Raw genomic sequence first — 23956 nt, forward strand, 5'->3', positions numbered from 1 at the left:
TTGGTGAATGACATTATGGAATTTCATCTTGAAATTACTTCCAGTTCGAGCTTTTCACTTCAAAAAACACCTGTTCAAACATGCCGAAACCTGGGATCGAACCAGGGACCTTTAGATCTTCAGTCTAACGCTCTCCCAGCTGAGCTATTTCGGCCAGCTTGGAAGATGAATGTATTTACAATTTCGGATTACTATAATGATTTCAAATGAATAAGCTTTAATTAGCTACAGGTACTTTCTCATTCTAAATTTCATTGGAATTTAAGGTGAGTCCATGAAAATCATGAACACCTTAGTATCTGCTGCTGCATTGCAGGTAAGTATTGTTAATTTTAGTTTTATTGTTCAGTGGAAGGCTAGGGCTCATTAATCTTCTCTCCTGTAGTAGAAGAGAGAGAAAGCCCCAGAAATTGAAAGCCAACAATCCTTTGGATCTTCAACCTAACTTTCTCCAAACTGAGTCATGCCAGGAAGATTACACAAGGTTATATAACAGTTTTTCCTTTCATCATGATTGCTTCGAATGTAAACATAGCATTTCATAGCAGTTTTTAAACTGTATGTTCACCCATCCCAAAACCTTTATTTTATAATAGAAGCATTGATGCAAAATGCTGAGAAATTTTATCATTGAGATAATTACAATTGCATAAAGAGTCAAGCCCGGACTACTGAAATCATGGACATTTTTTATCCTGTATTTCTGGACAGTGTTATTAAATAAAATGTTCTGATTATTTGAAAGATGGGGCTGAATATTGTTCTTTGCTAAGAAAAATTGGTGGATGACATTATGGAATTTCATCTTGAAATTACTTCCAGTTCGAGCTTTTCACTTCAAAAAACACCTGTTCAAACATGCCGAAACCCGGGATCGAACCAGGGACCTTTAGATCTTCAGTCTAACGCTCTCCCAGCTGAGCTATTTCGGCCAGCTTGGAAGATGAATGTATTCACAATTTCGGATTACTATAATGATTTCAAATGAATAAGCTTTAATTAGCTACAGGTACTTTCTCATTCTAAATTTCATTGTAATTTAAGGTGAGTCCATGAAAATCATGAACACCTTAGTATCTGCTGCTGCATTGCAGGTAAGTATTGTTAATTTTAGTTTTATTGTTCAGTGGAAGGCTAGGGCTCATTAATCTTCTCTCCTGTAGTAGAAGAGAGAGAAAGCCCCAGAATATGAAAGCCAACAATCCTTTGGATCTTCAACCTAACTTTCTCCAAACTTAGTCATGCCAGGAAGATTACACAAGGTTATATAACAGTTTTTCCTTTCATTATGATTGCTTCGAATGTAAACATAGCATTTCATAGCAGTTTTTATACTGTATGTTCACCCATCACAAAACCTTTATTTTATAATAGAAGCATTGATGCAAAATGCTGAGAAATTTTATCATTGAGATAATTACAATTGCATAAAGAGTCAAGCCCGGACTACTGAAATCATGGACACTTTTTATCGTGTATTTCTGGACAGTGTTATTAAATGAAATGTTCTGATTATTTGAAAGATGGGGCTGAATATTCTTCTTTGCTAAGAAAAATTGGTGGATGACATTATGGAATTTTATCTTGAAATTACTTCCAGTTCGAACTTTTCACTTCAAAAAACACCTGTTCAAACATGCCGAAACCCGGGATCGAACCAGGGACCTTTAACTCTTCAGTCTAACACTCTCCCAGCTGAGCTATTTCAGCCAGCTTGGAAGATGAATGTATTCACAATTTCGGATTACTATAATGATTTCAAATGAATAAGCTTTAATTAGCTACAGGTACTTTCTCATTCTAAATTTCATTGGAATTTAAGGTGAGTCCATGAAAATCATGAACACCTTAGTATCTGCTGCTGCATTGCAGGTAAGTATTGTTAATTTTAGTTTTATTGTTCAGTGGAAGGCTAGGGCTCATTAATCTTCTCTCCTGTAGTAGAAGAGAGAGAAAGCCCCAGAATATGAAAGCCAACAATCCTTTGGATCTTCAACCTAACTTTCTCCAAACTGAGTCATGCCAGGAAGATTACACAAGGTTATATAACAGTTTTTCTTTTTCTCATGATTGCTTCGAATGTAAACATAGCATTTCATAGCAGTTTTTATACTGTATGTTCACCCATCACAAAACCTTTATTTTATAATAGAAGCATTGATGCAAAATGCTGAGAAATTTTATCATTGAGATAATTACAATTGCATAAAGAGTCAAGCCCGGACTACTGAAATCATGGACACTTTTTATCGTGTATTTCTGGACAGTGTTATTAAATGAAATGTTCTGATTATTTGAAAGATGGGGCTGAATATTCTTCTTTGCTAAGAAAAATTGGTGGATGACATTATGGAATTTCATCTTGAAATTACTTCCAGTTCGAGCTTTTCACTTCAAAAAACACCTGTTCAAACATGCCGAAACCCGGGATCGAACCAGGGACCTTTAGATCTTCAGTCTAACACTCTTCCAGCCGAGCTATTTCAGCCAGCTTGGAAGATGTATGTATTCACAATTTCGGATTACTATAATGATTTCAAATGAATAAGCTTTAATTAGCTACAGGTACTTTCTCATTCTAAATTTCATTGGAATTTAAGGTGAGTCCATGAAAATCATGAACACCTTAGTATCTGCTGCTGCATTGCAGGTAAGTATTGTTAATTTTAGTTTTATTGTTCAGTGGAAGGCTAGGGCTCATTAATCTTCTCTCCTGTAGTAGAAGAGAGAGAAAGCCCCAGAATATGAAAGCCAACAATCCTTTGGATCTTCAACCTAACTTTCTCCAAACTTAGTCATGCCAGGAAGATTACACAAGGTTATATAACAGTTTTTCCTTTCATTATGATTGCTTCGAATGTAAACATAGCATTTCATAGCAGTTTTTATACTGTATGTTCACCCATCACAAAACCTTTATTTTATAATAGAAGCATTGATGCAAAATGCTGAGAAATTTTATCATTGAGATAATTACAATTGCATAAAAAGTCAAGCCCGGACTACTGAAATCATGGACACTTTTTATCGTGTATTTCTGGACAGTGTTATTAAATGAAATGTTCTGATTATTTGAAAGATGGGGCTGAATATTCTTCTTTGCTAAGAAAAATTGGTGGATGACATTATGGAATTTCTTCTTGAAATTACTTCCAGTTCGAGCTTTTCACTTCAAAAAACACCTGTTCAAACATGCCGAAACCCGGGATCGAACCAGGGACCTTTAACTCTTCAGTCTAACACTCTCCCAGCTGAGCTATTTCGGCCAGCTTGGAAGATGAATGTATTCACAATTTCGGATTACTATAATGATTTCAAATGAATAAGCTTTAATTAGCTACAGGTACTTTCTCATTCTAAATTTCATTGGAATTTAAGGTGAGTCCATGAAAATCATGAACACCTTAGTATCTGCTGCTGCATTGCAGGTAAGTATTGTTAATTTTAGTTTTATTGTTCAGTGGAAGGCTAGGGCTCATTAATCTTCTCTCCTGTAGTAGAAGAGAGAGAAAGCCCCAGAATATGAAAGCCAACAATCCTTTGGATCTTCAACCTAACTTTCTCCAAACTGAGTCATGCCAGGAAGATTACACAAGGTTATATAACAGTTTTTCTTTTTCTCATGATTGCTTCGAATGTAAACATAGCATTTCATAGCAGTTTTTATACTGTATGTTCACCCATCACAAAACCTTTATTTTATAATAGAAGCATTGATGCAAAATGCTGAGAAATTTTATCATTGAGATAATTACAATTGCATAAAGAGTCAAGCCCGGACTACTGAAATCATGGACACTTTTTATCGTGTATTTCTGGACAGTGTTATTAAATGAAATGTTCTGATTATTTGAAAGATGGGGCTGAATATTCTTCTTTGCTAAGAAAAATTGGTGGATGACATTATGGAATTTCATCTTGAAATTACTTCCAGTTCGAGCTTTTCACTTCAAAAAACACCTGTTCAAACATGCCGAAACCCGGGATCGAACCAGGGACCTTTAGATCTTCAGTCTAACACTCTTCCAGCCGAGCTATTTCAGCCAGCTTGGAAGATGTATGTATTCACAATTTCGGATTACTATAATGATTTCAAATGAATAAGCTTTAATTAGCTACAGGTACTTTCTCATTCTAAATTTCATTGTAATTTAAGGTGAGTCCATGAAAATCATGAACACCTTAGTATCTGCTGCTGCATTGCAGGTAAGTATTGTTAATTTTAGTTTTATTGTTCAGTGGAAGGCTAGGGCTCATTAATCTTCTCTCCTGTAGTAGAAGAGAGAGAAAGCCCCAGAATATGAAAGCCAACAATCCTTTGGATCTTCAACCTAACTTTCTCCAAACTTAGTCATGCCAGGAAGATTACACAAGGTTATATAACAGTTTTTCCTTTCATTATGATTGCTTCGAATGTAAACATAGCATTTCATAGCAGTTTTTATACTGTATGTTCACCCATCGCAAAACCTTTATTTTATAATAGAAGCATTGATGCAAAATGCTGAGAAATTTTATCATTGAGATAATTACAATTGCATAAAAAGTCAAGCCCGGACTACTGAAATCATGGACACTTTTTATCGTGTATTTCTGGACAGTGTTATTAAATGAAATGTTCTGATTATTTGAAAGATGGGGCTGAATATTCTTCTTTGCTAAGAAAAATTGGTGGATGACATTATGGAATTTTATCTTGAAATTACTTCCAGTTCGAGCTTTTCACTTCAAAAAACACCTGTTCAAACATGCCGAAACCCGGGATCGAACCAGGGACCTTTAACTCTTCAGTCTAACACTCTCCCAGCTGAGCTATTTCAGCCAGCTTGGAAGATGAATGTATTCACAATTTCGGATTACTATAATGATTTCAAATGAATAAGCTTTAATTAGCTACAGGTACTTTCTCATTCTAAATTTCATTGGAATTTAAGGTGAGTCCATGAAAATCATGAACACCTTAGTATCTGCTGCTGCATTGCAGGTAAGTATTGTTAATTTTAGTTTTATTGTTCAGTGGAAGGCTAGGGCTCATTAATCTTCTCTCCTGTAGTAGAAGAGAGAGAAAGCCCCAGAATATGAAAGCCAACAATCCTTTGGATCTTCAACCTAACTTTCTCCAAACTGAGTCATGCCAGGAAGATTACACAAGGTTATATAACAGTTTTTCTTTTTCTCATGATTGCTTCGAATGTAAACATAGCATTTCATAGCAGTTTTTATACTGTATGTTCACCCATCACAAAACCTTTATTTTATAATAGAAGCATTGATGCAAAATGCTGAGAAATTTTATCATTGAGATAATTACAATTGCATAAAGAGTCAAGCCCGGACTACTGAAATCATGGACACTTTTTATCGTGTATTTCTGGACAGTGTTATTAAATGAAATGTTCTGATTATTTGAAAGATGGGGCTGAATATTCTTCTTTGCTAAGAAAAATTGGTGGATGACATTATGGAATTTCATCTTGAAATTACTTCCAGTTCGAGCTTTTCACTTCAAAAAACACCTGTTCAAACATGCCGAAACCCGGGATCGAACCAGGGACCTTTAGATCTTCAGTCTAACACTCTTCCAGCCGAGCTATTTCAGCCAGCTTGGAAGATGTATGTATTCACAATTTCGGATTACTATAATGATTTCAAATGAATAAGCTTTAATTAGCTACAGGTACTTTCTCATTCTAAATTTCATTGGAATTTAAGGTGAGTCCATGAAAATCATGAACACCTTAGTATCTGCTGCTGCATTGCAGGTAAGTATTGTTAATTTTAGTTTTATTGTTCAGTGGAAGGCTAGGGCTCATTAATCTTCTCTCCTGTAGTAGAAGAGAGAGAAAGCCCCAGAATATGAAAGCCAACAATCCTTTGGATCTTCAACCTAACTTTCTCCAAACTTAGTCATGCCAGGAAGATTACACAAGGTTATATAACAGTTTTTCCTTTCATTATGATTGCTTCGAATGTAAACATAGCATTTCATAGCAGTTTTTATACTGTATGTTCACCCATCACAAAACCTTTATTTTATAATAGAAGCATTGATGCAAAATGCTGAGAAATTTTATCATTGAGATAATTACAATTGCATAAAAAGTCAAGCCCGGACTACTGAAATCATGGACACTTTTTATCGTGTATTTCTGGACAGTGTTATTAAATGAAATGTTCTGATTATTTGAAAGATGGGGCTGAATATTCTTCTTTGCTAAGAAAAATTGGTGGATGACATTATGGAATTTTATCTTGAAATTACTTCGAGTTCGAGCTTTTCACTTCAAAAAACACCTGTTCAAACATGCCGAAACCCGGGATCGAACCAGGGACCTTTAACTCTTCAGTCTAACACTCTCCCAGCTGAGCTATTTCGGCCAGCTTGGAAGATGAATGTATTCACAATTTCGGATTACTATAATGATTTCAAATGAATAAGCTTTAATTAGCTACAGGTACTTTCTCATTCTAAATTTCATTGGAATTTAAGGTGAGTCCATAAAAATCATGAACACCTTAGTATCTGCTGCTGCATTGCAGGTAAGTATTGTTAATTTTAGTTTTATTGTTTAGTGGAAGGCTAGGGCTCATTAATCTTCTCTCCTGTAGTAGAAGAGAGAGAAAGCCCCAGAATATGAAAGCCAACAATCCTTTGGATCTTCAACCTAACTTTCTCCAAACTTAGTCATTCCAGGAAGATTACACAAGGTTATATAACAGTTTTTCCTTTCATTATGATTGCTTCGAATGTAAACATAGCATTTCATAGCAGTTTTTATACTGTATGTTCACCCATCACAAAACCTTTATTTTATAATAGAAGCATTGATGCAAAATGCTGAGAAATTTTATCATTGAGATAATTACAATTGCATAAAGAGTCAAGCCCGGACTACTGAAATCATGGACACTTTTTATCGTGTATTTCTGGACAGTGTTATTAAATAAAATGTTCTGATTATTTGAAAGATGGGGCTGAATATTCTTCTTTGCTAAGAAAAATTGGTGGATGACATTATGGAATTTCATCTTGAAATTACTTCCAGTTCGAGCTTTTCACTTCAAAAAACACCTGTTAAAACATGCCGAAACCCGTGATCGAACCAGGGACCTTTAGATCTTCAGTCTAACGCTCTCCCAGCTGAGCTATTTCGGCCAGCTTGGAAGATGAATGTATTCACAATTTCGGATTACTATAATGATTTCAAATGAATAAGCTTTAATTAGCTACAGGTACTTTCTCATTCTAAATTTCATTGGAATTTAAGGTGAGTCCATGAAAATCATGAACACCTTAGTATCTGCTGCTGCATTGCAGGTAAGTATTGTTAATTTTAGTTTTATTGTTTAGTGGAAGGCTAGGGCTCATTAATCTTCTCTCCTGTAGTAGAAGAGAGAGAAAGCCCCAGAAATTGAAAGCCAACAATCCTTTGGATCTTCAACCTAACTTTCTCCAAACTGAGTCATGCCAGGAAGATTACACAAGGTTATATAACAGTTTTTTCTTTCATCATGATTGCTTCGAATGTAAACATAGCATTTCATAGCAGTTTTTATACTATATGTTCACCCATCACAAAACCTTTATTTTATAATAGAAGCATTGATGCAAAATGCTGAGAAATTTTATCATTGAGATAATTACAATTGCATAAAGAGTCAAGCCCGGACTACTGAAATCATGGACACTTTTTATCCTGTATTTCTGGACAGTGTTCTTAAATGAAATGTTCTGATTATTTGAAAGATGGGGCTGAATATTCTTCTTTGCTAAGAAAAATTGGTGGATGACATTATGGAATTTCATCTTGAAATTACTTCCAGTTCGAGCTTTTCACTTCAAAAAACACCTGTTCAAACATGCCGAAACCCAGGATTGAACCAGGGACCTTTAGATCTTCAGTCTAACACTCTCCCAGCTGAGCTATTTCGGCCAGCTTGGAAGATGAATGTATTCACAATTTCGGATTACTATAATGATTTCAAATGAATAAGCTTTAATTAGCTACAGGTACTTTCTCATTCTAAATTTCATTGGAATTTAAGGTGAGTCCATGAAAATCATGAACACCTTAGTATCTGCTCCTGCATTGCAGGTAAGTATTGTTAATTTTAGTTTTATTGTTCAGTGGAAGGCTAGGGCTCATTAATCTTCTCTCCTGTAGTAGAAGAGAGAGAAAGACCCAGAATATGAAAGCCAACAATCCTTTGGATCTTCAACCTAACTTTCTCCAAACTGAGTCATGCCAGGAAGATTACACAAGGTTATATAACAGTTTTTCCTTTCATCATGATTACTTTGAATGTAAACATAGCATTTCATAGCAGTTTTTATACTGTATGTTCACCCATCACAAAACCTTTATTTTATAATAGAAGCATTGATGCAAAATGCTGAGAAATTTTATCATTGAGATAATTACAATTGCATAAAGAGTCAAGCCCGGACTACTGAAATCATGGACACTTTTTATCGTGTATTTCTGGACAGTGTTATTAAATGAAATGTTCTGATTATTTGAAAGATGGGGCTGAATATTCTTCTTTGCTAAGAAAAATTGGTGGATGACATTATGGAATTTCATCTTGAAATTACTTCCAGTTCGATCTTTTCACTTCAAAAAACACCTGTTCAAACATGCCGAAACCCGGGATCGAACCAGGGACCTTTAGATCTTCAGTCTAACACTCTCCCAGCTGAGCTATTTCAGCCAGCTTGGAAGATGAATGTAGTCACAATTTCGGATTACTATAATGATTTCAAATGAATAAGCTTTAATTAGCTACAGGTACTTTCTCATTCTAAATTTCATTGGAATTTAAGGTGAGTCCATGAAAATCATGAACACCTTAGTATCTGCTGCTGCATTGCAGGTAAGTATTGTTAATTTTAGTTTTATTGTTCAGTGGAAGGCTAGGGCTCATTAATCTTCTCTCCTGTAGTAGAAGAGAGAGAAAGCCCCAGAAATTGAAAGCCAACAATCCTTTGGATCTTCAACCTAACTTTCTCCAAACTGAGTCATGCCAGGAAGATTACACAAGGTTATATAACAGTTTTTCTTTTTCTCATGATTGCTTCGAATGTAAACATAGCATTTCATAGCAGTTTTTATACTGTATGTTCACCCATCACAAAACCTTTATTTTATAATAGAAGCATTGATGCAAAATGCTGAGAAATTTTATCATTGAGATAATTACAATTGCATAAAGAGTCAAGCCCGGACTACTGAAATCATGGACACTTTTTATTGTGTATTTCTGGACAGTGTTATTAAATGAAATGTTCTGATTATTTGAAAGATGGGGCTGAATATTCTTCTTTGCTAAGAAAAATTGGTGGATGACATTATGGAATTTCATCTTGAAATTACTTCCAGTTTGAGCTTTTCACTTCAAAAAACACCTGTTCAAACATGCCAAAACCCGGGATCGAACCAGGGACCTTTAGATCTTCAGTCTAACACTCTTCCAGCCGAGCTATTTCAGCCAGCTTGGAAGATGTATGTATTCACAATTTCGGATTACTATAATGATTTCAAATGAATAAGCTTTAATTAGCTACAGGTACTTTCTCATTCTAAATTTCATTGGAATTTAAGGTGAGTCCATGAAAATCATGAACACCTTAGTATCTGCTGCTGCATTGCAGGTAAGTATTGTTAATTTTAGTTTTATTGTTCAGTGGAAGGCAAGGGCTCATTAATCTTCTCTCCTGTAGTAGAAGAGAGAGAAAGCCCCAGAAATTGAAAGCCAACAACATTTTGGATCTTCAACCTAACTTTGTCCAAACTGAGTCATGCCAGGAAGATTACAAAAGGTTATATAACAGTTTTTCCATTCATCATGATTGCTTCGAATGTAAACATAGCATTTCATAGCAGTTTTTATACTGTATGTTCACCCATCACAAAACCTTTATTTTATAATAGAAGCATTGATGCAAAATGCTGAGAAATTTTATCATTGAGATAATTACAATTGCATAAAGAGTCAAGCCCGGACTACTGAAATCATGGACACTTTTTATCCTGTATTTTTGGACAGTGTTATTAAATGAAATGTTCTGATTATTTGAAAGATGGGGCTGAATATTCTTCTTTGCTAAGAAAAATTGGTGAATGACATTATGGAATTTCATCTTGAAATTACTTCCAGTTCGAGCTTTTCACTTCAAAAAACACCTGTTCAAACATGCCGAAACCCGGGATCGAACCAGGGACCTTTAGATCTTCAGTCTAACGCTCTCCCAGCTGAGCTATTTCGTCCAGCTTGGAAGATGAATGTATTCACAATTTCGGATTACTATAATGATTTCAAATGAATAAGCTTTAATTAGCTACAGGTACTTTCTCATTCTAAATCTCATTGGAATTTAAGGTGAGTCCATGAAAATCATGAACACCTTAGTATCTGCTGCTGCATTGCAGGTAAGTATTGTTAATTTTAGTTTTATTGTTCAGTGGAAGGCTAGGGCTCATTAATCTTCTCTCCTGTAGTAGAAGAGAGAGAAAGCCCCAGAAATTGAAAGCCAACAATCCTTTGGATCTTCAACCTAACTTTCTCCAAACTGAGTCATGCCAGGAAGATTACACAAGATTATATAACAGTTTTTCTTTTTCTCATGATTGCTTCGAATGTAAACATAGCATTTCATAGCAGTTTTTATACTGTATGTTCACCCATCACAAAACCTTTATTTTATAATAGAAGCATTGATGCAAAATGCTGAGAAATTTTATCATTGAGATAATTACAATTGCATAAAGAGTCAAGCCCGGACTACTGAAATCATGGACACTTTTTATCGTGTATTTCTGGACAGTGTTATTAAATGAAATGTTCTGATTATTTGAAAGATGGGGCTGAATATTCTTCTTTGCTAAGAAAAATTGGTGGATGACATTATGGAATTTCATCTTGAAATTACTTCCAGTTCGAGCTTTTCACTTCAAAAAACACCTGTTCAAACATGCCGAAACCCGGGATCGAACCAGGGACCTTTAGATCTTCAGTCTAACACTCTTCCAGCCGAGCTATTTCAGCCAGCTTGGAAGATGTATGTATTCACAATTTCGGATTACTATAATGATTTCAAATGAATAAGCTTTAATTAGCTACAGGTACTTTCTCATTCTAAATTTCATTGGAATTTAAGGTGAGTCCATGAAAATCATGAACACCTTAGTATCTGCTGCTGCATTGCAGGTAAGTATTGTTAATTTTAGTTTTATTGTTCAGTGGAAGGCTAGGGCTCATTAATCTTCTCTCCTGTAGTAGAAGAGAGAGAAAGCCCCAGAATATGAAAGCCAACAATCCTTTGGATCTTCAACCTAACTTTCTCCAAACTTAGTCATGCCAGGAAGATTACACAAGGTTATATAACAGTTTTTCCTTTCATTATGATTGCTTCGAATGTAAACATAGCATTTCATAGCAGTTTTTATACTGTATGTTCACCCATCACAAAACCTTTATTTTATAATAGAAGCATTGATGCAAAATGCTGAGAAATTTTATCATTGAGATAATTACAATTGCATAAAAAGTCAAGCCCGGACTACTGAAATCATGGACACTTTTTATCGTGTATTTCTGGACAGTGTTATTAAATGAAATGTTCTGATTATTTGAAAGATGGGGCTGAATATTCTTCTTTGCTAAGAAAAATTGGTGGATGACATTATGGAATTTTATCTTGAAATTACTTCCAGTTCGAGCTTTTCACTTCAAAAAACACCTGTTCAAACATGCCGAAACCCGGGATCGAACCAGGGACCTTTAACTCTTCAGTCTAACACTCTCCCAGCTGAGCTATTTCGGCCAGCTTGGAAGATGAATGTATTCACAATTTCGGATTACTATAATGATTTCAAATGAATAAGCTTTAATTAGCTACAGGTACTTTCTCATTCTAAATTTCATTGGAATTTAAGGTGAGTCCATGAAAATCATGAACACCTTAGTATCTGCTGCTGCATTGCAGGTAAGTATTGTTAATTTTAGTTTTATTGTTCAGTGGAAGGCTAGGGCTCATTAATCTTCTCTCCTGTAGTAGAAGAGAGAGAAAGCCCCAGAATATGAAAGCCAACAATCCTTTGGATCTTCAACCTAACTTTCTCCAAACTGAGTCATGCCAGGAAGATTACACAAGGTTATATAACAGTTTTTCTTTTTCTCATGATTGCTTCGAATGTAAACATAGCATTTCATAGCAGTTTTTATACTGTATGTTCACCCATCACAAAACCTTTATTTTATAATAGAAGCATTGATGCAAAATGCTGAGAAATTTTATCATTGAGATAATTACAATTGCATAAAGAGTCAAGCCCGGACTACTGAAATCATGGACACTTTTTATCGTGTATTTCTGGACAGTGTTATTAAATGAAATGTTCTGATTATTTGAAAGATGGGGCTGAATATTCTTCTTTGCTAAGAAAAATTGGTGGATGACATTATGGAATTTCATCTTGAAATTACTTCCAGTTCGAGCTTTTCACTTCAAAAAACACCTGTTCAAACATGCCGAAACCCGGGATCGAACCAGGGACCTTTAGATCTTCAGTCTAACACTCTTCCAGCCGAGCTATTTCAGCCAGCTTGGAAGATGTATGTATTCACAATTTCGGATTACTATAATGATTTCAAATGAATAAGCTTTAATTAGCTACAGGTACTTTCTCATTCTAAATTTCATTGTAATTTAAGGTGAGTCCATGAAAATCATGAACACCTTAGTATCTGCTGCTGCATTGCAGGTAAGTATTGTTAATTTTAGTTTTATTGTTCAGTGGAAGGCTAGGGCTCATTAATCTTCTCTCCTGTAGTAGAAGAGAGAGAAAGCCCCAGAATATGAAAGCCAACAATCCTTTGGATCTTCAACCTAACTTTCTCCAAACTTAGTCATGCCAGGAAGATTACACAAGGTTATATAACAGTTTTTCCTTTCATTATGATTGCTTCGAATGTAAACATAGCATTTCATAGCAGTTTTTATACTGTATGTTCACCCATCGCAAAACCTTTATTTTATAATAGAAGCATTGATGCAAAATGCTGAGAAATTTTATCATTGAGATAATTACAATTGCATAAAAAGTCAAGCCCGGACTACTGAAATCATGGACACTTTTTATCGTGTATTTCTGGACAGTGTTATTAAATGAAATGTTCTGATTATTTGAAAGATGGGGCTGAATATTCTTCTTTGCTAAGAAAAATTGGTGGATGACATTATGGAATTTTATCTTGAAATTACTTCCAGTTCGAGCTTTTCACTTCAAAAAACACCTGTTCAAACATGCCGAAACCCGGGATCGAACCAGGGACCTTTAACTCTTCAGTCTAACACTCTCCCAGCTGAGCTATTTCAGCCAGCTTGGAAGATGAATGTATTCACAATTTCGGATTACTATAATGATTTCAAATGAATAAGCTTTAATTAGCTACAGGTACTTTCTCATTCTAAATTTCATTGGAATTTAAGGTGAGTCCATGAAAATCATGAACACCTTAGTATCTGCTGCTGCATTGCAGGTAAGTATTGTTAATTTTAGTTTTATTGTTCAGTGGAAGGCTAGGGCTCATTAATCTTCTCTCCTGTAGTAGAAGAGAGAGAAAGCCCCAGAATATGAAAGCCAACAATCCTTTGGATCTTCAACCTAACTTTCTCCAAACTGAGTCATGCCAGGAAGATTACACAAGGTTATATAACAGTTTTTCTTTTTCTCATGATTGCTTCGAATGTAAACATAGCATTTCATAGCAGTTTTTATACTGTATGTTCACCCATCACAAAACCTTTATTTTATAATAGAAGCATTGATGCAAAATGCTGAGAAATTTTATCATTGAGATAATTACAATTGCATAAAGAGTCAAGCCCGGACTACTGAAATCATGGACACTTTTTATCGTGTATTTCTGGACAGTGTTATTAAATGAAATGTTCTGATTATTTGAAAGATGGGGCTGAATATTCTTCTTTGCTAAGAAAAATTGGTGGATGACATTATGGAATTTCATCTTGAAATTACTTCCAGTTCGAGCTTTTCACTTCAAAAAACACCTGTTCAAACATGCCGAAACCCGGGATCGAACCAGGGACCTTTAGATCTTCAGTCTAACACTCTTCCAGCCGAGCTATTTCAGCCAGCTTGGAAGATGTATGTATTCACAATTTCGGATTACTATAATGATTTCAAATGAATAAGCTTTAATTAGCTACAGGTACTTTCTCATTCTAAATTTCATTGGAATTTAAGGTGAGTCCATGAAAATCATGAACACCTTAGTATCTGCTGCTGCATTGCAGGTAAGTATTGTTAATTTTAGTTTTATTGTTCAGTGGAAGGCTAGGGCTCATTAATCTTCTCTCCTGTAGTAGAAGAGAGAGAAAGCCCCAGAATATGAAAGCCAACAATCCTTTGGATCTTCAACCTAACTTTCTCCAAACTTAGTCATGCCAGGAAGATTACACAAGGTTATATAACAGTTTTTCCTTTCATTATGATTGCTTCGAATGTAAACATAGCATTTCATAGCAGTTTTTATACTGTATGTTCACCCATCACAAAACCTTTATTTTATAATAGAAGCATTGATGCAAAATGCTGAGAAATTTTATCATTGAGATAATTACAATTGCATAAAAAGTCAAGCCCGGACTACTGAAATCATGGACACTTTTTATCGTGTATTTCTGGACAGTGTTATTAAATGAAATGTTCTGATTATTTGAAAGATGGGGCTGAATATTCTTCTTTGCTAAGAAAAATTGGTGGATGACATTATGGAATTTTATCTTGAAATTACTTCGAGTTCGAGCTTTTCACTTCAAAAAACACCTGTTCAAACATGCCGAAACCCGGGATCGAACCAGGGACCTTTAACTCTTCAGTCTAACACTCTCCCAGCTGAGCTATTTCGGCCAGCTTGGAAGATGAATGTATTCACAATTTCGGATTACTATAATGATTTCAAATGAATAAGCTTTAATTAGCTACAGGTACTTTCTCATTCTAAATTTCATTGGAATTTAAGGTGAGTCCATAAAAATCATGAACACCTTAGTATCTGCTGCTGCATTGCAGGTAAGTATTGTTAATTTTAGTTTTATTGTTTAGTGGAAGGCTAGGGCTCATTAATCTTCTCTCCTGTAGTAGAAGAGAGAGAAAGCCCCAGAATATGAAAGCCAACAATCCTTTGGATCTTCAACCTAACTTTCTCCAAACTTAGTCATTCCAGGAAGATTACACAAGGTTATATAACAGTTTTTCCTTTCATTATGATTGCTTCGAATGTAAACATAGCATTTCATAGCAGTTTTTATACTGTATGTTCACCCATCACAAAACCTTTATTTTATAATAGAAGCATTGATGCAAAATGCTGAGAAATTTTATCATTGAGATAATTACAATTGCATAAAGAGTCAAGCCCGGACTACTGAAATCATGGACACTTTTTATCGTGTATTTCTGGACAGTGTTATTAAATAAAATGTTCTGATTATTTGAAAGATGGGGCTGAATATTCTTCTTTGCTAAGAAAAATTGGTGGATGACATTATGGAATTTCATCTTGAAATTACTTCCAGTTCGAGCTTTTCACTTCAAAAAACACCTGTTAAAACATGCCGAAACCCGTGATCGAACCAGGGACCTTTAGATCTTCAGTCTAACGCTCTCCCAGCTGAGCTATTTCGGCCAGCTTGGAAGATGAATGTATTCACAATTTCGGATTACTATAATGATTTCAAATGAATAAGCTTTAATTAGCTACAGGTACTTTCTCATTCTAAATTTCATTGGAATTTAAGGTGAGTCCATGAAAATCATGAACACCTTAGTATCTGCTGCTGCATTGCAGGTAAGTATTGTTAATTTTAGTTTTATTGTTTAGTGGAAGGCTAGGGCTCATTAATCTTCTCTCCTGTAGTAGAAGAGAGAGAAAGCCCCAGAAATTGAAAGCCAACAATCCTTTGGATCTTCAACCTAACTTTCTCCAAACTGAGTCATGCCAGGAAGATTACACAAGGTTATATAACAGTTTTTTCTTTCATCATGATTGCTTCGAATGTAAACATAGCATTTCATAGCAGTTTTTATACTATATGTTCACCCATCACAAAACCTTTATTTTATAATAGAAGCATTGATGCAAAATGCTGAGAAATTTTATCATTGAGATAATTACAATTGCATAAAGAGTCAAGCCCGGACTACTGAAATCATGGACACTTTTTATCCTGTATTTCTGGACAGTGTTCTTAAATGAAATGTTCTGATTATTTGAAAGATGGGGCTGAATATTCTTCTTTGCTAAGAAAAATTGGTGGATGACATTATGGAATTTCATCTTGAAATTACTTCCAGTTCGAGCTTTTCACTTCAAAAAACACCTGTTCAAACATGCCGAAACCCAGGATTGAACCAGGGACCTTTAGATCTTCAGTCTAACACTCTCCCAGCTGAGCTATTTCGGCCAGCTTGGAAGATGAATGTATTCACAATTTCGGATTACTATAATGATTTCAAATGAATAAGCTTTAATTAGCTACAGGTACTTTCTCATTCTAAATTTCATTGGAATTTAAGGTGAGTCCATGAAAATCATGAACACCTTAGTATCTGCTCCTGCATTGCAGGTAAGTATTGTTAATTTTAGTTTTATTGTTCAGTGGAAGGCTAGGGCTCATTAATCTTCTCTCCTGTAGTAGAAGAGAGAGAAAGACCCAGAATATGAAAGCCAACAATCCTTTGGATCTTCAACCTAACTTTCTCCAAACTGAGTCATGCCAGGAAGATTACACAAGGTTATATAACAGTTTTTCCTTTCATCATGATTACTTTGAATGTAAACATAGCATTTCATAGCAGTTTTTATACTGTATGTTCACCCATCACAAAACCTTTATTTTATAATAGAAGCATTGATGCAAAATGCTGAGAAATTTTATCATTGAGATAATTACAATTGCATAAAGAGTCAAGCCCGGACTACTGAAATCATGGACACTTTTTATCGTGTATTTCTGGACAGTGTTATTAAATGAAATGTTCTGATTATTTGAAAGATGGGGCTGAATATTCTTCTTTGCTAAGAAAAATTGGTGGATGACATTATGGAATTTCATCTTGAAATTACTTCCAGTTCGATCTTTTCACTTCAAAAAACACCTGTTCAAACATGCCGAAACCCGGGATCGAACCAGGGACCTTTAGATCTTCAGTCTAACACTCTCCCAGCTGAGCTATTTCAGCCAGCTTGGAAGATGAATGTAGTCACAATTTCGGATTACTATAATGATTTCAAATGAATAAGCTTTAATTAGCTACAGGTACTTTCTCATTCTAAATTTCATTGGAATTTAAGGTGAGTCCATGAAAATCATGAACACCTTAGTATCTGCTGCTGCATTGCAGGTAAGTATTGTTAATTTTAGTTTTATTGTTCAGTGGAAGGCTAGGGCTCATTAATCTTCTCTCCTGTAGTAGAAGAGAGAGAAAGCCCCAGAAATTGAAAGCCAACAATCCTTTGGATCTTCAACCTAACTTTCTCCAAACTGAGTCATGCCAGGAAGATTACACAAGGTTATATAACAGTTTTTCTTTTTCTCATGATTGCTTCGAATGTAAACATAGCATTTCATAGCAGTTTTTATACTGTATGTTCACCCATCACAAAACCTTTATTTTATAATAGAAGCATTGATGCAAAATGCTGAGAAATTTTATCATTGAGATAATTACAATTGCATAAAGAGTCAAGCCCGGACTACTGAAATCATGGACACTTTTTATTGTGTATTTCTGGACAGTGTTATTAAATGAAATGTTCTGATTATTTGAAAGATGGGGCTGAATATTCTTCTTTGCTAAGAAAAATTGGTGGATGACATTATGGAATTTCATCTTGAAATTACTTCCAGTTTGAGCTTTTCACTTCAAAAAACACCTGTTCAAACATGCCAAAACCCGGGATCGAACCAGGGACCTTTAGATCTTCAGTCTAACACTCTTCCAGCCGAGCTATTTCAGCCAGCTTGGAAGATGTATGTATTCACAATTTCGGATTACTATAATGATTTCAAATGAATAAGCTTTAATTAGCTACAGGTACTTTCTCATTCTAAATTTCATTGGAATTTAAGGTGAGTCCATGAAAATCATGAACACCTTAGTATCTGCTGCTGCATTGCAGGTAAGTATTGTTAATTTTAGTTTTATTGTTCAGTGGAAGGCAAGGGCTCATTAATCTTCTCTCCTGTAGTAGAAGAGAGAGAAAGCCCCAGAAATTGAAAGCCAACAACATTTTGGATCTTCAACCTAACTTTGTCCAAACTGAGTCATGCCAGGAAGATTACAAAAGGTTATATAACAGTTTTTCCATTCATCATGATTGCTTCGAATGTAAACATAGCATTTCATAGCAGTTTTTATACTGTATGTTCACCCATCACAAAACCTTTATTTTATAATAGAAGCATTGATGCAAAATGCTGAGAAATTTTATCATTGAGATAATTACAATTGCATAAAGAGTCAAGCCCGGACTACTGAAATCATGGACACTTTTTATCCTGTATTTTTGGACAGTGTTATTAAATGAAATGTTCTGATTATTTGAAAGATGGGGCTGAATATTCTTCTTTGCTAAGAAAAATTGGTGAATGACATTATGGAATTTCATCTTGAAATTACTTCCAGTTCGAGCTTTTCACTTCAAAAAACACCTGTTCAAACATGCCGAAACCCGGGATCGAACCAGGGACCTTTAGATCTTCAGTCTAACGCTCTCCCAGCTGAGCTATTTCGTCCAGCTTGGAAGATGAATGTATTCACAATTTCGGATTACTATAATGATTTCAAATGAATAAGCTTTAATTAGCTACAGGTACTTTCTCATTCTAAATCTCATTGGAATTTAAGGTGAGTCCATGAAAATCATGAACACCTTAGTATCTGCTGCTGCATTGCAGGTAAGTATTGTTAATTTTAGTTTTATTGTTCAGTGGAAGGCTAGGGCTCATTAATCTTCTCTCCTGTAGTAGAAGAGAGAGAAAGCCCCAGAAATTGAAAGCCAACAATCCTTTGGATCTTCAACCTAACTTTCTCCAAACTGAGTCATGCCAGGAAGATTACACAAGATTATATAACAGTTTTTCTTTTTCTCATGATTGCTTCGAATGTAAACATAGCATTTCATAGCAGTTTTTATACTGTATGTTCACCCATCACAAAACCTTTATTTTATAATAGAAGCATTGATGCAAAATGCTGAGAAATTTTATCATTGAGATAATTACAATTGCATAAAGAGTCAAGCCCGGACTACTGAAATCATGGACACTTTTTATCGTGTATTTCTGGACAGTGTTATTAAATGAAATGTTCTGATTATTTGAAAGATGGGGCTGAATATTCTTCTTTGCTAAGAAAAATTGGTGGATGACATTATGGAATTTCATCTTGAAATTACTTCCAGTTCGAGCTTTTCACTTCAAAAAACACCTGTTCAAACATGCCGAAACCCGTGATCGAACAAGGGACCTTTAGATCTTCAGTCTAACACTCTCCCAGCTGAGCTATTTCAGCCAGCTTGGAAGACGAATGTATTCACAATTTCGGATTACTATAATGATTTCAAATGAATAAGCTTTAATTAGCTACAGGTACTTTCTCATTCTAAATTTCATTGGAATTTAAGGTGAGTCCATGAAAATCATGAACACCTTAGTATCTGCTGCTGCATTGCAGGTAAGTATTGTTAATATTAGTTTTATTGTTCAGTGGAAGGCTAGGGCTCATTAATCTTCTCTCCTGTAGTAGAAGAGAGAGAAAGCCCCAGAATATGAAAGCCAACAATCCTTTGGATCTTCAACCTAACTTTCTCCAAACTTAGTCATGCCAGGAAGATTACACAAGGTTATATAACAGTTTTTCCTTTCATTATGATTGCTTCGAATGTAAACATAGCATTTCATAGCAGTTTTTATACTGTATGTTCACCCATCACAAAACCTTTATTTTATAATAGAAGCATTGATGCAAAATGCTGAGAAATTTTATCATTGAGATAATTACAATTGCATAAAGAGTCAAGCCCGGACTACTGAAATCATGGACACTTTTTATCCTGTATTTCTGGACAGTGTTATTAAATGAAATGTTCTGATTATTTGAAAGATGGGGCTGAATATTCTTCTTTGCTAAGAAAAATTGGTGGATGACATTATGGAATTTCATCTTGAAATTACTTCCAGTTCGAGCTTTTCACTTCAAAAAACACCTGTTCAAACATGCCAAAACCCAGGATTGAACCAGGGACCTTTATATCTTTAGTCTAATGCTCTCCCAGCTGAGCTATTTCATCCAGCTTGGAAAATGAATGTATTCACAATTTCGGATTACTATAATGATTTCAAATGAATAAGCTTTAATTAGCTACAGGTACTTTCACATTCTAAATTTCATTGGAATTTAAGGTGAGTCCATGAAAATCATGAACACCTTAGTATCTGCTGCTGCATTGCAGGTAATTATTGTTAAATTTAGTTTTATTATTCAGTGGAAGGCTAGGGCTCATTAATCCTCTCTCCTGTAGTAGAAGAGAGAGAAAGCCCAAGAAATTGAAAGCCAACAATCCTTTGGATCTTCAACCTAACTTTCTCCAAACTGAGTCATGCCAGGAAGATTACACAAGGTTATATAACAGTTTTTTCTTTCATCATGATTGCTTCGAATGTAAACATAGCATTTCATAGCAGTTTTTATACTATATGTTCACCCATCACAAAACCTTTATTTTATAATAGAAGCATTGATGCAAAATGCTGAGAAATTTTATCATTGAGATAATTACAATTGCATAAAGAGTCAAGCCCGGACTACTGAAATCATGGACACTTTTTATCCTTTATTTCTGGACAGTGTTATTAAATGAAATGTTCTGATTATTTGAAAGATGGGGCTGAATATTCTTCTTTGCTAAGAAAAATTGGTGGATGACATTATGGAATTTCATCTTGAAATTACTTCCAGTTCGAGTTTTTCACTTCAAAAAACACCTGTTCAAACATGCCGAAACCCGGGATCAAACCAGGGACCTTTAGATCTTCAGTCTAACGCTCTCCCTGCTGAGCTATTTCGGCCAGCTTGGAAGATGAATGTATTCACAATTTCGGATTACTATAATGATTTCAAATGAATAAGCTTTAATTAGCTACAGGTACTTTCTCATTCTAAATTTCATTGGAATTTAAGGTGAGTCCATGAAAATCATGAACACCTTAGTATCTGCTGCTGCATTGCAGGTAAGTATTGTTAATTTTAGTTTTATTGTTCAGTGGAAGGCTAGGGCTCATTAATCTTCTCTCCTGTAGTAGAAGAGATACAAAGACCCAGAAATTGAAAGCCAACAATCCTTTGGATCTTCAACCTAACTTTCTCCAAACTGAGTCATGCCAGGAAGATTACACAAAGTTATATAACAGTTTTTCCTTTCATCATGATTGCTTCGAATGTAAACATAGCATTTCATAGCAGTTTTTATACTGTATGTTCACCCATCACAAAACCTTTATTTTATAATAGAAGCATTGATGCAAAATGCTGAGAAATTTTATCATTGAGATAATTACAATTGCATAAAGAGTCAAGCCCGGACTACTGAAATCATGGACACTTTTTATCCTGTATTTCTGGACAGTGTTATTAAATGAAATGTTCTGATTATTTGAAAGATGGGGCTGAATATTCTTCTTTGCTAAGAAAAATTGGTGGATGACATTATGGAATTTCATCTTGAAATTACTTCCAGTTCGAGCTTTTCACTTCAAAAAACACCTGTTCAAACATGCCAAAACCCAGGATTGAACCAGGGACCTTTATATCTTTAGTCTAATGCTCTCCCAGCTGAGCTATTTCATCCAGCTTGGAAAATGAATGTATTCACAATTTCGGATTACTATAATGATTTCAAATGAATAAGCTTTAATTAGCTACAGGTACTTTCACATTCTAAATTTCATTGTAATTTAAGGTGAGTCCATGAAAATCATGAACACCTTAGTATCTGCTGCTGCATTGCAGGTAAGTATTGTTAATTTTAGTTTTATTGTTCAGTGGAAGGCTAGGGCTGATTAATCTTCTCTCCTGTAGTAGAAGAGAAAGAAAGACCCAGAAATTGAAAGCCAACAATCCTTTGGATCTTCAACCTAACTTTCTCCAAACTGAGTCATGCCAGGAAGATTACACAAGGTTATATAACAGTTTTTCCTTTCATCATGATTTCTTCGAATGTAAACATAGCATTTCATAGCAGTTTTTATAGTGTATGTTCACCCATCACAAAACCTTTATTTTATAATAGAAGCATTGATGCAAAATGCTGAGAAATTTTATCATTGAGATAATTACAATTGCATAAAGAGTCAAGCCCGGACTACTGAAATCATGGACACTTTTTATCCTTTATTTCTAGACAGTGTTATTAAATGAAATGTTCTGATTATTTGAAAGATGGGGCTGAATATTCTTCTTTGTTAAGAAAAATTGGTGGATGACATTATGGAATTTCATCTTGAAATTACTTCCAGTTCGAGCTTTTCACTTCAAAAAACACCTGTTCAAACATGCCGAAACCCGGGATCGAACCAGGGACCTTTAGATCTTCAGTCTAACGCTCTCCCAGCTGAGCTATTTCGGCCAGCTTGGAAGATGAATGTATTCCCAATTTCGGATTACTATAATGATTTCAAATGAATAAGCTTTAATTAGCTACAGGTACTTTCTCATTCTAAATTTCATTGTAATTTAAGGTGAGTCCATGAAAATCATGAACACCTTAGTATCTGCTGCTGCATTGCAGGTAAGTATTGTTAATTTTAGTTTTATTGTTCAGTGGAAGGCTAGGGCTCATTAATCTTCTCTCCTGTAGTAGAAGAGAGAGAAAGCCCCAGAAATTGAAAGCCAACAATCCTTTGGATCTTCAACCTAACTTTCTCCAAACTGAGTCATGCCAGGAAGATTACACAAGGTTATATAACAGTTTTTCCTTTCATCATGATTGCTTCGAATGTAAACATAGCATTTCATAGCAGTTTTTATACTGTATGTTCACCCATCACAAAACCTTTATTTTATAATAGAAGCATTGATGCAAAATGCTGAGAAACTTTATCGTTGAGATAATTACAATTGCATAAAGAGTCAAGCCCGGACTACTGAAATCATGGACACTTTTTATCCTGTATTTCTGGACAGTGTTATTAAATGAAATGTTCTGATTATTTGAAAGATGGGGCTGAATATTCTTCTTTGCTAAGAAAAATTGGTGGATGACATTATGTAATTTCATCTTGAAATTACTTCCAGTTCGAGCTTTTCACTTCAAAAAACACCTGTTCAAACATGCCGAAACCCGGGATCAAACCAGGGACCTTTAGATCTTCAGTCTAACACTCTCCCTGCTGAGCTATTTCGGCCAGCTTGGAAGATGAATGTATTCACAATTTCGGATTACTATAATGATTTCAAATGAATAAGCTTTAATTAGCTACAGGTACTTTCTCATTCTAAATTTCATTGGAATTTAAGCTGAGTCCATGAAAATCATGAACACCTTAGTATCTGCTGCTGCATTGCAGGTAAGTATTGTTAATTTTAGTTTTATTGTTCAGTGGAAGGCTAGGGCTCATTAATCTTCTCTCCTGTAGTAGAAGAGATAGAAAGACCCAGAAATTGAAAGCCAACAATCCTTTGGATCTTCAACCTAACTTTCTATAAACTGAGTCATGCCAGGAAGATTACACAAGGTTATATAACAGTTTTTCTTTTCATCATGATTGCTTCGAATGTAAACATAGCATTTCATAGCAGTTTTTATACTGTATGTTCACCCATCACAAAACCTTTATTTTATAATAGAAGCATTGATGCAAAATGCT

The 23956-nt window shown here is 34.9% G+C and overlaps 3 non-coding genes across 3 annotated transcripts; all 3 read right to left on the bottom strand.

Annotated features, from left to right (window-relative positions):
- Positions 1-81: 81 nt before the first annotated feature.
- On the bottom strand, positions 82-154 carry TRNAF-GAA (transfer RNA phenylalanine (anticodon GAA)). The gene has a single exon. It is a non-coding gene; the product is annotated as a tRNA-Phe (tRNA).
- A 705-nt stretch (positions 155-859) lies between these two features.
- Positions 860-932, bottom strand: TRNAF-GAA (transfer RNA phenylalanine (anticodon GAA)). The gene has a single exon. It is a non-coding gene; the product is annotated as a tRNA-Phe (tRNA).
- A 21711-nt stretch (positions 933-22643) lies between these two features.
- On the bottom strand, positions 22644-22716 carry TRNAF-GAA (transfer RNA phenylalanine (anticodon GAA)). Its single transcript has one exon. It is a non-coding gene; the product is annotated as a tRNA-Phe (tRNA).
- Positions 22717-23956: the final 1240 nt, after the last annotated feature.

Source organism: Mixophyes fleayi, chromosome 3, assembly GCF_038048845.1.
Source record: "Mixophyes fleayi isolate aMixFle1 chromosome 3, aMixFle1.hap1, whole genome shotgun sequence".
In the NCBI taxonomy this organism is placed as follows: domain Eukaryota; kingdom Metazoa; phylum Chordata; class Amphibia; order Anura; family Limnodynastidae; genus Mixophyes; species Mixophyes fleayi.